The sequence below is a fragment of the Euwallacea fornicatus genome, chromosome 33 (assembly GCF_040115645.1).
Source record: "Euwallacea fornicatus isolate EFF26 chromosome 33, ASM4011564v1, whole genome shotgun sequence".
In the NCBI taxonomy this organism is placed as follows: Eukaryota; Metazoa; Arthropoda; class Insecta; order Coleoptera; family Curculionidae; genus Euwallacea; species Euwallacea fornicatus.
Window position 1 is genome coordinate 263,373 of NC_089573.1, and position 13,449 is coordinate 276,821.

Sequence of the window (13,449 nt, forward strand, 5' to 3'; positions counted from 1 at the left end):
TTCTAAATTCCGCGAATCTCGCCCGAGTTTTTCAAATTACCCTCCAAGGACTGAGAATATACCATGAAATCCTTTAAAGTATTATATTACCCCATAGCCTTTGGTGATATTCAATTACGCGCGAACTGCGAGTGCCTTTCGAAATTGGCCTGACACAATAAAAACTGAAAACATATTTACATACGTATTAATGTTAATAAAGCTCTAAAATTTACGGTTATCTCGAATTCCTTCTGGTATTACTTAACTTAAGGATTGTACGTGGGATTCGTGTATTTAAATATCACCCTTTAAATTCTAACTGCACGGGCTTGCACACAGTTATTAAAATACTTCATATGCAAATATAATTCTACAGTAGATGCTTCACGCAGTTCTTCATATTCTTGAAAATCACCTTATTAGCCAGATGCTTTACTGGTAATATCCATGACTATAATAGAGTATAATAACGGGTCTGTGAATAACCAAATAATCCACTGTACTAAAATGTCACAATATCAGGCAGTGGTCAGAGTGACTGAACATCATGGCTAATGCATAAAATTACTGTTTGCTGAACATGTAATTACAGCAAATATGCCAATATGGCTTTTTGGTTAATGGCTTCAGAGAATATCAAAGAATCAATAAATCTTTCTAGGTTGTAGAATAGTGGCCAATATTTTCAAGGTCGTTACTGTCAACTAGAGAATCTTTATTGACAGTAAAGCAAGAGTGACGGACATTACTTCAATACCTCTATCCTGTTAGAAGGAAAATGGTGTTACTATAATACTGAAATTCGTCTGTTAGGGAATAATTATTTATTGTCTTCTGTAATGATTTTGATTAAATCTACACTATATTTCGAGGGTAATTTATTTAAGTAACGGTCTTAAATTTAGCTTTTAATAAGACAGGGCGTTATAAAACGAAGTGACGTATTATAGCAACTTTATAGTGATTATTGCTATAAATTCCTGCCTTACAAATTAACTCTTTATCGCGAGTGCTGTGACCAGATTCGAAATGAAGTTATTATGCGAAGTTTATTATTATTAATAAGACTGCAAGTGCCTGAAAGTAAAAAAAAAACATCGATATATTTTAATCATGAAGGTAAACATAAATTACAGCTAAATAGCCGTGTTGATGTCTGAGATATAAAACGTTAATAAACTTTGGAAATCATACAAGAAGCTAATTTAAAATGAAACGATGGTAATGTTTAACAAGAAGGAAATTCTCAAATGTCATAATGAGTGTTAGTCTTTAAACAATCAATTCTTTTGATGTCGGCAAAGCGAGATAAATGATGTTTATTCGGTTGCTTGAAATGAAAAGTTCTCTTAAGCGCAGAGCAATCTAAATACCTTAATCTAGGGATGATGTTAGTTCGAGATATAATTCTGGCATTTTAATCCGGGCCCAGTGTTCGAAGCAATTTATGATTGTAAGAATAGGTTTAAAGATAAAAGTAAATTAGGACAGGTAGGAAGAAGGAGAGAGACTCGAAATATCAATAAAAAATAAGGGGTCCACTCGAACACCGCTGTGAATGGGAAATTACGAGGTGGGCTATAGAAAGAAACGGATTAAAAGTGACCCTATGGGGTAGCCTAGTTTATATTTTATGTCCCCCTTAACCGAAGTTATTATTTTGTACTCATCAATTTTGCTAATATAAAATCACCGAAGTCACCATAACATATACAAAGTTAGTGAACACAAAATGATATTATTTTCAGCCCTCCAGGGAAAGCTATTTATTTCCACTTTTTAAAGGGAAAACTTGGCCAGAAACCCTTCTCTTCCTGCCCTGTCAGCTCTGCAAACAGCCAGGGACAGTTTGCAGTTTATGGGTTAACCAACATTGTTATATTTTATATCGATTTTTCGACGAACTAAGAAATACAATTAATCTTTTATGTGTTACACGTCCACATGACACCTTTTAAAAACTTGTCATCTTCAACAATTTATACGCGATATAATGGTTATTAAAATTTTGATTTATTATTTGTATTGTGCAAATATCAAGAATTCTTTTAATCTAAAATCGCCCTCTTGCTTCCAAGAGATACACGTTTTATATTACTTCTAGTCATCTAGCTATAGGGTTTTGTCTTGATTTTAGAACCTATAGAGGTCGATTTGATGGACGCAATTTAACGAATTCTAACATCCAATAAATTATAACGAACCGACTGTAAATTTTTATGGCTGGTTGTAAGTTGTGATTTTTATTAGCCATTAAACCAAAAATCATCCCTTAACCCTCATCTAGGATTTTAAACATATTTAGGTGTGTCTTTTAAAATCAGAAACATCCACACTTCAATAAAGTTATTCTGTCATTCACTCTCAGGCTTGAACTTACAAAAATCTTTGGACCTGTATCAGAGTGAGGTAACAGGTTACCGATTAATAATACGAACAAGAGGAAATATCCAAAAAAGACAGAAATATATATGAAACTTGCATTTTAGTAGTTATTTCGGTTGTAACAATGCCATCAATCAGTGATAATCAGGCCCAATGCTATATCCAGAGGCGGATCAGGCACGAATTCATATTAAAATAATCATAAGGCAAAATCACAGTTAATGTTCTATACTAGATTACTCTAAATTACTTACTGAGGATTACGCGCAGCCTCACATTAGGCATTTCAGCTCTATACGCAGACTTATTTATTATCATGTGTTAAAATATTTATAGAATTCCAGGACGGACCATGAAATGTAATTTATATAGCACTGTAATTAGATACGTACTTCTCAGAATCCTCCAGACACCCTACGATTGGTGTACATTCTCTCCGGAAAAATGACGAAGCGAGGAAATCATAAACAAAAAAAATTGGGGAAATAACGAAATGAATAAAAGCTCCTCCTAATATTTGACTGATGCTCAAATGTTCAGCATTCCAACGCAGGACTAGAGGGGCGAAACTCCCCCTAAATTAGTATGTCAATTGATATGCAAGGGAGAACTTCTAAACCTACATCAGAGGGAAAACGTCATACAATGGGGTTTTGTTCAACAGGCAGTAAATAGGGTTGAAGTCTCTTAAGCTGTTGTGAGAACTGATCGATACGAAAAAGAGTTCTTAACCCTTAAAATGCATATTAGAGGTTAAAATTTACACCCTTGGGCACTCCGTGATTTCTACTAGAAGGTAGAACCCATCCAGTAATACCCCAAATAGTTGATGACATTACTACGAATGCCAACCAATACGATTTCCAATATCTTATCCATCAAAATTACAACAACTAAAACCATTTTATCGAGATTAATACTTTATAATTTCATTTTTTCTATGATACCACCGTTCCTATTTTTATCCTTAAAAGACTGAATGACCGGGATGTGTAGCACCACTCTTTCCCTTAACATTTCAAATCTCCTGATCCTGTTTCTCTGTACTTAAATAAATGTTTGTCTCTCTCATTGATGTAGGCGTTTTTACAGAACTTTAGCACTTGATAAAGTAATAGAGGATTTCTTAAATATTTAGAATTCCTATATTCTCCAGAAAGTGGGTTAGTGGTGAAACTAATAAAAAATTAGTAAGATCTAAAAATTTAAACATGTACTGGATGTGAGAAAATTTCATTACTGTCTGCTTGTGAGGACAGTAGCAAGTTCGCTTCGAAACTACGGTGCACAGCTAAAGATCATGGAGGTTCTTGATGTGAACTCCTTTAATCTATGCTACTATATTTAATTCCGTTGGGGCCAAAATTTGCTTCTGGATCTAACACATAGAGCATCTACAGTGGCTCAAACTGAAAATGATGCATCTCATAAGTCGATAGATTTTATTCATAAATTTGCATTATAAATAATTATAAATAATGTGTTAAATAAACAACTAAACAGTTTTCTTATAAATAAACAAGCACATGAACAACTCGACTGCGAAAATAAACCTTTAAATTTAAATAGTACATATGATTAGTGAGTACATTATATCTTAGTAAGATATGTACATATATATACATATGTAATTTAGTACTTCGTCGGTAAATCTTTGTTTAGTATTACTTCTCGTTGACGATTTGGAATTGATCTTCCACTAATTTTGAGTGTAATGGGACAGTAATTTTCCCATTCTTCCATTAGCACTTTTTTAATTCCTCTTGTTGTATATTTTGTGTTTTCTAATTTCTGTTTCAAATTTGGTCCAAGATTTTTTATTACATTAATGTCTGGTGATTCATTTCACTGTGCGTTGCAAGTACCAAACAGGAATGTCGAAGTTACGTGCTCGAGAGAAACTAGGAGATGAATTTTTTGCAGTATTTATCTGATCATTCACCAAGGGTTCGCCAAACTCAAATGAATCTCAGTCAGTACAGAACTAGAAATGGGGCTCCCAGGGTTCTCTGTTTATAGATGTAGAACTAATGCCAATGTAGCATTACCCCTCACTCAAAACCAATTACTTGAACCCAAAATAACTTCTAATACATGATGGCCTATTTCCAGGTTTTCCATAGAATATATCTAAACCCGATTTAATTGAAATCTTCAACTCAACTATATACCACATTAAACCTTAACCGAACTTGACTCATGGGAGAATTTAAGGGTTTGCGATTATTTATACAAAAATTGTTCTCCAAAAGATTCGTATTTCCTCCAATTTTTTGGCACTGCAATATATCTCTTGAACGGTGGTACCTGGACCAGGACTACTCCCCCTTCAAATCGAACGTTTAAGTTAATTTAATAATTATTCTGATAATTACAGATTTAATGCTACATTAAGGTCATTGCCGATCTCTTGCTACAATCAAAACTTAGAGAATACACAGAAATCCTAATACTTTAATAACAGGACACGATAATATTAATTGTATGTGTTTTATATTATCTGTAAATATACCTTATAGCTTTGAGAAAGCAGAAATTCACTAGAGTCTATTATTCAAACATCTAATCCAAAGTGTTACCAATGTAAATCGAAACGATGTATCACAACACATTCGTTAGCATTTTAAATCAACTACCATCAGGCTAAGAGCTCCGATACTGCTCTCGATAATTTAATATGAGCATAATGGCCTGACAAATCGCAAATCTGTCATCATATAGCTATATTAAAAAGACCTTACAAGAAACTGTACTTAATTGCAATATGATGCAGACTTGGTTATGTTTGTTTTAATTTTACTAACATTGTCACGTATCGTGATTGGACACTCATAAATCATTCGAATACTTGTATGTACTGCAACCCCCAATATAAACGATAGGACATACCTTTATGTAATATATTGCCCAACGGTTGCCATTAAATGCATTTTCATTTACTTTTGCTTTCTTTAGTCCCTTACATAGAACGTTGAGTTGCCGCACCTAGCTTTATTCATAGAATTCCAGCAGCATTTATGGAAAGCTTGATCCATAAACTATCCTGGAGAATTCACTGAAAGGGGTGGTTAAATGAATTGGAAAAATATCTGTGCAAGCCGTATGATAAAGTGTCTTTTTCGCTACGTGGAGATATTATAGGCATGTGAATGGAAGGCGTTATTAAATTACGCAAACACTCAAGAAGTACCCTCATCACATTAAAACATTTCAGTTGTGAAGGCCTTTAGAGCTCAGTTCGCTTAACGAGGGTTAAAGCAATACAGGGTGTCCCTTTAACACCCGTTATGTCTTCTATAAGTTCGTTTGTGATTTTATAAAAAAAATGACTTAAAAAATTAAGGGAATCTATGTGAGGTCAATGAAGGCAAATTTTAATATTAGTGACAACCCTACAGGGTATTTCAAAAACACAAGGCGTCTTAAAGTGTTTTTTCAATGGGTTCACGTGCATGTTTTTCATTTGATAAAATCCTCTCTTGGACCTGTATTAATTCCTAAATTTTCTTTGCCCTGGAGTGCAGTGACTCGAAACTATAACGTTTAAAGGGAAACTTTAGACATTTGCAGCGCCTCATAAAAAATTAATATCGCAGTTAGCTCAAGTTAGAAATTGATAATTTGAGGATGGATTCTCATATAAGATCATCGTAGGAAGCACAAATACTCAATTAGTCAAAAAGACAGTACATACAGCGTATTCACAATAATTTTAATTTTCACTTTTCAACTTCGATTTTCTTGATTTTTTTAAATGGGATGGTATATTTTTTAAGACGTAAATCGAAAGAAAATTTCATTTTCTTAATTTTGCCATACCATAATGTCATATTATCACGTTAAAAAATAGCAAATAATTGTTCAAAAAAATGATGCTTTTTTTGAACGTCCTGTAGGGTTGCTAATAGCTTCAAAATTTACCTTCATTAGCTTTATATAAATCCCCATAATTGATTTTTTCATGAAATTACAAATAAACTCATGGGAGTCCGAGGGACTGCTAAATGGACGTCCTGTATATTTAAAAATAACCTATTCATTCATTTCGTTTTCTTTGGGCCACACGAGCTGACAAGTTAAATCATCTCGAAAATGATTTTATATCTATACCACGCACGATATATCATTTTCAATTAGTTATTGACACACGAGTTGATGGAATAAATGATTATGCAGCTATAAATGTGAATGTTTCAACACTAAATGGATAATTTCTAAATATAAGTTTTTTGTAAATAGCACAGTTTCAATTCTAATTAAATCGATAAATATTCTAGTACATACATATAAAGTACGATATTACACGGCTCAAATTTATGGCGCAAACAATTAACATATCGTGGATATAAGCACTAGGCAGAAAATCCTATTATTCACGGTTAAGTTAAAATCAAGAACGATAAAATCAATAATGGAGATAACATCTCACCTTCCATGTTCGACGCATTAGCGAGTAGCCGTTAGCTTAGTAAAGTTGTAACTATAAATTAATCGGCTATGGGGGTAAACCGTGAAGTTTTCTAGGATTATTGAGATTCTCATGGGGATTGTTCTAGGGGAGAGGCATAGGCGTATATGACGTCAAAGACACCTACCTAAGCAGCTGTGCTTGCTTCAATTAAAACAGTCGCTCCCTGAGAAGGAATAGTGAAAGCTGACTACTTTCACCATTTCCCAGATGTTCTGGTTTCCGTGAAGGGTAAGTGGAGGTTCCTTGGAAACACTTTCTGGTCGTGTCAGAGAAATGTGATTGACATTAATGTTAAAGCAATGATTTTTTTTTTTTAATTTCTTTACTAAAAATGATGAGACTTCTATATTTCATCACAGCAAGTCAATATACAAGCTAATTTACAAGAAAAACCGATAATATTCCCATACATTTATTTAAACTTTGCGTAGCTTTCGCAGCTTTTTTAGCTCCATACCTTCGTCCCTCTTATTCTTCATTAGCCCTAGTCTTCCGCCTCAATTCATCTTTTTATTCGTGCAAACTAAACATTTCATCAGAGCGAGATGTAGGACTTCAATGCGTATATGCGCCGTTTTGATATAGAAATTGCAGATTCTGGGTTGGCTTCACGGTGGTTTAGGATCGAGTTAGTGTTTAAGGCCTATGGGATAAGACATGTTTTTTGGCGATTCATTTTCTCTTTTTAAAATGTTTAATGCCAATTCTGATTCATCGCTAGACCCCGTATATTAAACTAAAACAGCAATACTTTAATATTGGCATGCAGAATTGAGCCCTGCGGTTTATCCCTCGTTAATCGTGCCAGCTTCAGAATAAGGAGAAATGTCAAATAGTTTCTGTAACTGTAATGCTGGACTTAATATTGGTTTGCAATTAATATCGGGAATTGTTCCTAACTAAAACTCTTTATATGAGCTGATTAATGCTTTGGTATTGGTATAGTGCTAATACCAACAGTTTGAAGTTGGAGTGCAAGGAAACTGTGTATTGTTAACTGATAAGGAAGACATTTCGGGATTTTGAAACTGTTTCAAACTGCTTCATGAGATCTTCAGAGTTGGGCAGAAGTTGATGTTTAAATGAAGTAAACATAGTTGGTTCTATAAGTAATATTTCACAAACAAAGGGATTTATTAAAACTGGGTGTGAATGATGATGAGTGGTTTTGGCCAATTTGCATAATATAATATTCATCGTGTTATTTTAACAAACACCGGCCGGTTATATTTGCAGATTGTCGACGCAACTTCTGCTCAGCGGTTTTGTCGACTGATCACTTCGTAAATCAGCCTTAATTATTTGAGAAATTGATTGTACACCCATTAGGCTATAACTCGAGACCTACCGCGCAGTCCTATTTACATAACATACAGGGAAATTTATCTATATGAATATCCCTTTGAAGTGACCATCTCTGCTCTTATTCGTGGTCAATGTCCAATTTATTTAAGTGACTCAAAATACACAATAAAACTTAGGATACTAAATTATACTATAATGTAAGGCGGCGTTTCTGTGGGACTACTTCTAATAAATTTCTTTGAAATAGGTACTAATTTACAGTGACGCTTAGGATTTATGCGTGTGGAGGAATTTCTTGTTATATAAATTTCTCAGGTGAAAAATCTCTTTGTCGACCGTTGATGTCTCGAACTTCTTAATTAAATAATTAACGTACCTATATCTCGAACATTATCCGCAGATTTGCAAAACAGGCGTATACCCTCGTTTACTTTAGATAGTAACTATCTCTCAGACGTACTTTAAGATATGCTGCTGTTTCATTAAACTGTCTGAGCTACTTAGCTTCTGTATATCGTCCGCTTCAACAGTTTGTAATTAAACGCTACTTACCTAGTTTTGACATTAACGCGCCTCCTGGTTTTAGAACCCAACTTCATGTAATTCTCTAGCACTCATAATATATGTATTTGCAATTACATCAATACATTCGGCAATTTTGCATTCCAGTGTTATGATAGGAAACGAAGAGTTAAATCTCCGAGAATTAGTAGAGAAATAGAGTCGAGAATAAAATAGCTTTAAATATGAAAATATCTTCTTGTTTGATCTCACCGCAAACGAAAGTGGTAAAAAGGTGGAGTGTAAATGCATCATGTTGGGTGGTGTAAGATGGACCATTTGTAAGACTACCCCATTCATTCCAGAGACATATAACCTATTGTTGTCATTCATAAAAGGTAACTTAATGCTTTATATCACTGCGTTTATTCATGGGACTTGGATAAGGTACACATAAAAAGCACAGTAGGTGTTTGTAAATTACGGTAATTCATTTATTTTATACAGCGATTGGTCGCAGTTTATAGCTTATATTAAATTATGAGTTTTTCTCACAATATCCTTATATGGTAGTGTTTTCTATTTTGGATTAGCTTACTTTAGAAAATTAATTCATGCCATGCTCTCTATCGCAACCATGTTGCGTTTGGTGTCTACAAAACAAACGCTTCTTTTTTCTATTAGTCAACAATTTTCAATAAGACTTGAAACTAAAATGCGCGAAACTCTGAAGCGAGAAATGTCTAAATACGCTGAATCCTTAAACTTTGAAATTTCGTTTTTCAACCCATTTTATGGCTTTCCTATTAAGGATGAGAGGTGAGTTTCGGGGATCTAAAAGGCGTTCTTTAAAGACGTGCTAATATTTTAGGGTGTAATAAAAATATTATAATTTATAAATACCTCGAAAACGGTATGTAACAGATGTGAGAAAAACGTAAAAGATAAAAAGTTTTTAAATCGGGCCGGGAATTCGATACGAATGGTTCGTATCATAAAAAGTTTGGAGTGATTACAAGGGTCCTGACCTTCGAAAATGGATGATATTCTATAGGTTTCCACAGTAATTTGTAGAAATTCGTCTTGTATGTCCTATATGAGGTAATATATTGAGTGTTTCAAAATTTCCTACCCGGGCTATAACTTTTCAGTTCTTATAAAGATAAAACTTAAATTTTTTTTGAAAAAAAAAATTACATACTGTATTAAAAATCTAAAGAATGCTCCAATTCTATAACTAGAGGTTAACTCAAAAGATCTGAGATGTATATAACTTTTGTTCTTCAAGCAATAGTTGTTCCTGTATTATTTTCTAAAATTGGCGTTCTCCGTACCTTCATATACGGGGTGGTTTCCAAATGTGCGATTAGGTTTAACGGAATACTACTTGGGCAAAAATAAAATAAAAATCTCCGATAATTTCTCTTTAAGGTATTTTGTAAAAATACAAACGTTGAATAAAGCAATCTCAACTGTCTAATTTCAAAAATTTTAATCACTAAAACGCCTAAAAAGCACCAAAAATATCCGTAATCATGTTTTATTTCCTTACCTCTATGATTAGTAATCCTTAAATTATTAAGAATAAACGATAATCACAACTTTCGAATTTTTCGCGAATATTTCCGGAAGTAGGTAGAAGTTTCCGAGTCTCAGAACAGATTTTAAATGATCGTTAAATTACGCATGCTTGTCTTAATTAATTCTCTTATCTTCAACAGTTTCCACCCACACACCACATGGACATATGAAATGAAAACGGGCAATTTAAATTTATTTAAATACATAGTACGAAAAAATATTACATCTGACCTCTTTTCAAGTCTCCTTTTTAATATTTTATTGTCTATAAGAAACGGTTTCCAGCGTCCAGTTAGAGAGCGACAGCTGTCAGCTAGCAATTAACTGGCAGATGAAGCGCTTCTCAAACTGAATTTAAAGCTTAACTAACTGTGGAAGTAAGAACAGCTCTCTGAAACGCCTCCACAATTAACAAAGACACTTTGACTGATGACAGAGAAAGTAATAGCTACAAAGCTTCGTGAAGTTATTATTTTCATTGCTCATGGTTACCTCTGGCTGCAAGCTACTTCATATGCAGTTTTAGCAGAACATTGAACAGCCGACCCTAGGTCGTGTAGACGTTCTAAAACTTGACGGATTTAAAGAGTTTGAACACGTTTTCCTTCCATTAGAAAGAAGCCGTTTTCTCTTTTTAATGGAAATATGAAATAAAAAATCCGTGTTGTGAAAATTCCGTAGTTGTTTGATAATTTATGATCTTTAATTACTGCTCAGCTCTCCCTCGTCTTGCTTTGTGGATTGAAATGCATTGAGGGCACCTCACTTAAATTCTTAACTAATTTTAAAACATATGTCTTGGAATCGAGGAAGGATTAGTTGATCGAATAGAAATGTAAAATAGTGGGTTTTTCTCTTATAAATAGAATATTAGTGCATGCATTAATAAGATCAAAATTTCAATATTAGCGGATAAGCATTGGTAAAGCGAATACCTATCTCTAATTGCCTTAAGTACACTAGTAATTTGCATTTTGCGATACTTATTTGACATGCATTAAATTATTCCTGCCTTTCCACGTTACATATCCTTAATCGATTAACCACGGGTTATTAATAATAATTGTATTTGAACAAGCACTTATTTATCATATCTACCATTGCCTGGTAAACTGTTTTATCTTTGGCTTGACATTTCCTTTCATATTTTTAACTGCCATTAATCAGGGGTTATTTTCAGCAGGTATGCCGCCCAATCAAGAACTGGGAGAAATACATTCTTAATATTCCAAGAGTATTATTAAGGGGTAAATTGCAAGTCACCACTAACATATTGTTTTCCTTAATCCTTCGAGCTTGACATTTAATTTATTTTGGAAAGTCTGACAAATCGTTACAGGTGAACAGTTTCGAATCATCTTAATACATCTTGCAATTAAGCTACGCATTAATATTCTTCATTTGGGTATCAATAGATAGGAGTCACTACCAGCTGATGTTAGGGTGTAATTTTCTAATCAAATTGAAAGACGGCTTGGCAAAGTGAAATTAAAAGTATGTTTCAAAACTATCGAGGTCACAACAATTTCATTGTGGTGTGTAGGCATTCCCGACAATAGAATTTAATGATAAGTTAAAATAAAAAATGCTCTGTTAGCCTCCTAATTTGGAATAAAAACAAGATATCGAACTGCACTAGGCGCCAGTGTTGAAAGATATATTAGATCCGTAGGTGTGAGATTGAACCAAATAAAAGACAACAGTGGAGCGCAAATGGAATATGTGTATTGAAATAAATTACTAATCGACGGGATGGGCGACTGATACGTCCAAGCCCACACTTTCATGAGATTCCTTTTATTTATAAAAGGTACCTTCCGTTATTATTTGAAATATCTAAACGATTTCCTCCGACATGTGGTCTAAATATTTCATTATGCAGATTTTTAAATTTCAACGCCTCTTTATTCTTGGGTGTGCCAGTCATGACATAATGCAGTTAAACTAGTCGGCGATTGAATTGGTACGTGTTCGAGTTAGTTCCAGTGTACTGTTCTTTCACGGTCAATTTAGCAAATTACTGTTTATCGCAAGGTAGTCTAAGAGGAAATTGTCACCAGCAATGTCACGCCAAACTATGATTAGTGTACTTATAATCGTGATTTCATTGTCTTTTTAAAAGGAATTTATTACGACTATTTTTTATTCGAAGGTTGTTCCAATGAGAATAATTTCCCTCCTACACCGTCCTCTGTAGCCATATTAATATGCTGATTTTTTTAGAATGCATTTGAAACAAGTTTTTATTTGTCACTCGGTCAGCATTAATTTCGAAAATATTTTAATTACCTGATATGCAGACATTCCTGGTGTACCCTTGTCACAGGCTTTAGATGTTTTATGTCTTTTTAAGTGTGCCTTTTTTGGAAGATACACGATTTTTATTCGATATTGACTTTGCGATTGCCAGTAAATTTCATTTTCAGTTTCAACAGTGTTAAATTTTCTTCTCGTGGTATATTCTCAATGGTAATAATATGCGGATAAGGACATTAGTTTAGAGGAAGAATTTTAAAAATTTTAATATCTTTTTTTGCGGTTTTGACCGGTAGTTGATCGATAATTGAGGCATCCAGTATTGACATATGATTCAATCAGTTTACTTAAGCCAAAAGCAGTTCCTCAAAAATACTTTTTTGATTTTTCAAATTTTGATTACCGATATACGTATGTATATGGAGAATTTGTGAATCAAATGTTGTTTAAAAACACATCCTATGTAATGTGAGTTGTAAGATTTGCTTTAATTTCTGCCATCCGTTGTCCTTTTGATATGCCTTAAAAAGTATTGTCAAGACTACGAACCCGCGACTGTATCCAGGGTGAAGATAGGATTAACACTAATAGATTTAAATGAGAAGCAGTTCCTCGCAAAATATCGAGAGTTTTCTGAAAACATACAAGGAGGTGCCGATATTTTTCCACTTTTCCAAGCTCAACCATCGATTCTCGCAAATTTCTGAGCCAGAAGTGGTTAAAAGATACATCAAATTAATTTTCTCTATGGGCCCCATAAGCCAATACAAAAAGGTTCTACTATATCCTTTCGTATCCAAGATACGGAGTAGCTTTGATTCCTATTTTCGTGACTTTCAAAGTGGCTTAAAATCAAGGAGTTGCCTTAAAATGCATTTTCTAGACTCCGGACCCATAAATTCGTAACAGGCAAAGCTTATTGACACATCGGGCTCAGTCTGAGCACTTTAGAAATGAGGTTTCCATTG

At 33.8% G+C, this 13,449-nt stretch overlaps 1 protein-coding gene across 5 annotated transcripts in view; it reads left to right on the forward strand.

Moving 5' to 3' along the window:
- LOC136348488 (agrin-like) overlaps positions 1 to 13,449 on the forward strand; it is a 198,601-nt gene that overhangs the window by 33,128 nt on the left and 152,024 nt on the right. The window contains exon 1 of one of the 5 annotated variants that reach the window (XM_066299347.1): positions 7,057 to 7,066. The exons of the other annotated variants lie outside the window; for them this stretch is intronic. The gene's annotated coding sequence lies outside the window, so the exon portion shown is untranslated. Of the gene's footprint in view, positions 1 to 7,056; positions 7,067 to 13,449 lie in introns of those variants that run through there. 5 annotated transcript variants of the gene reach the window in all.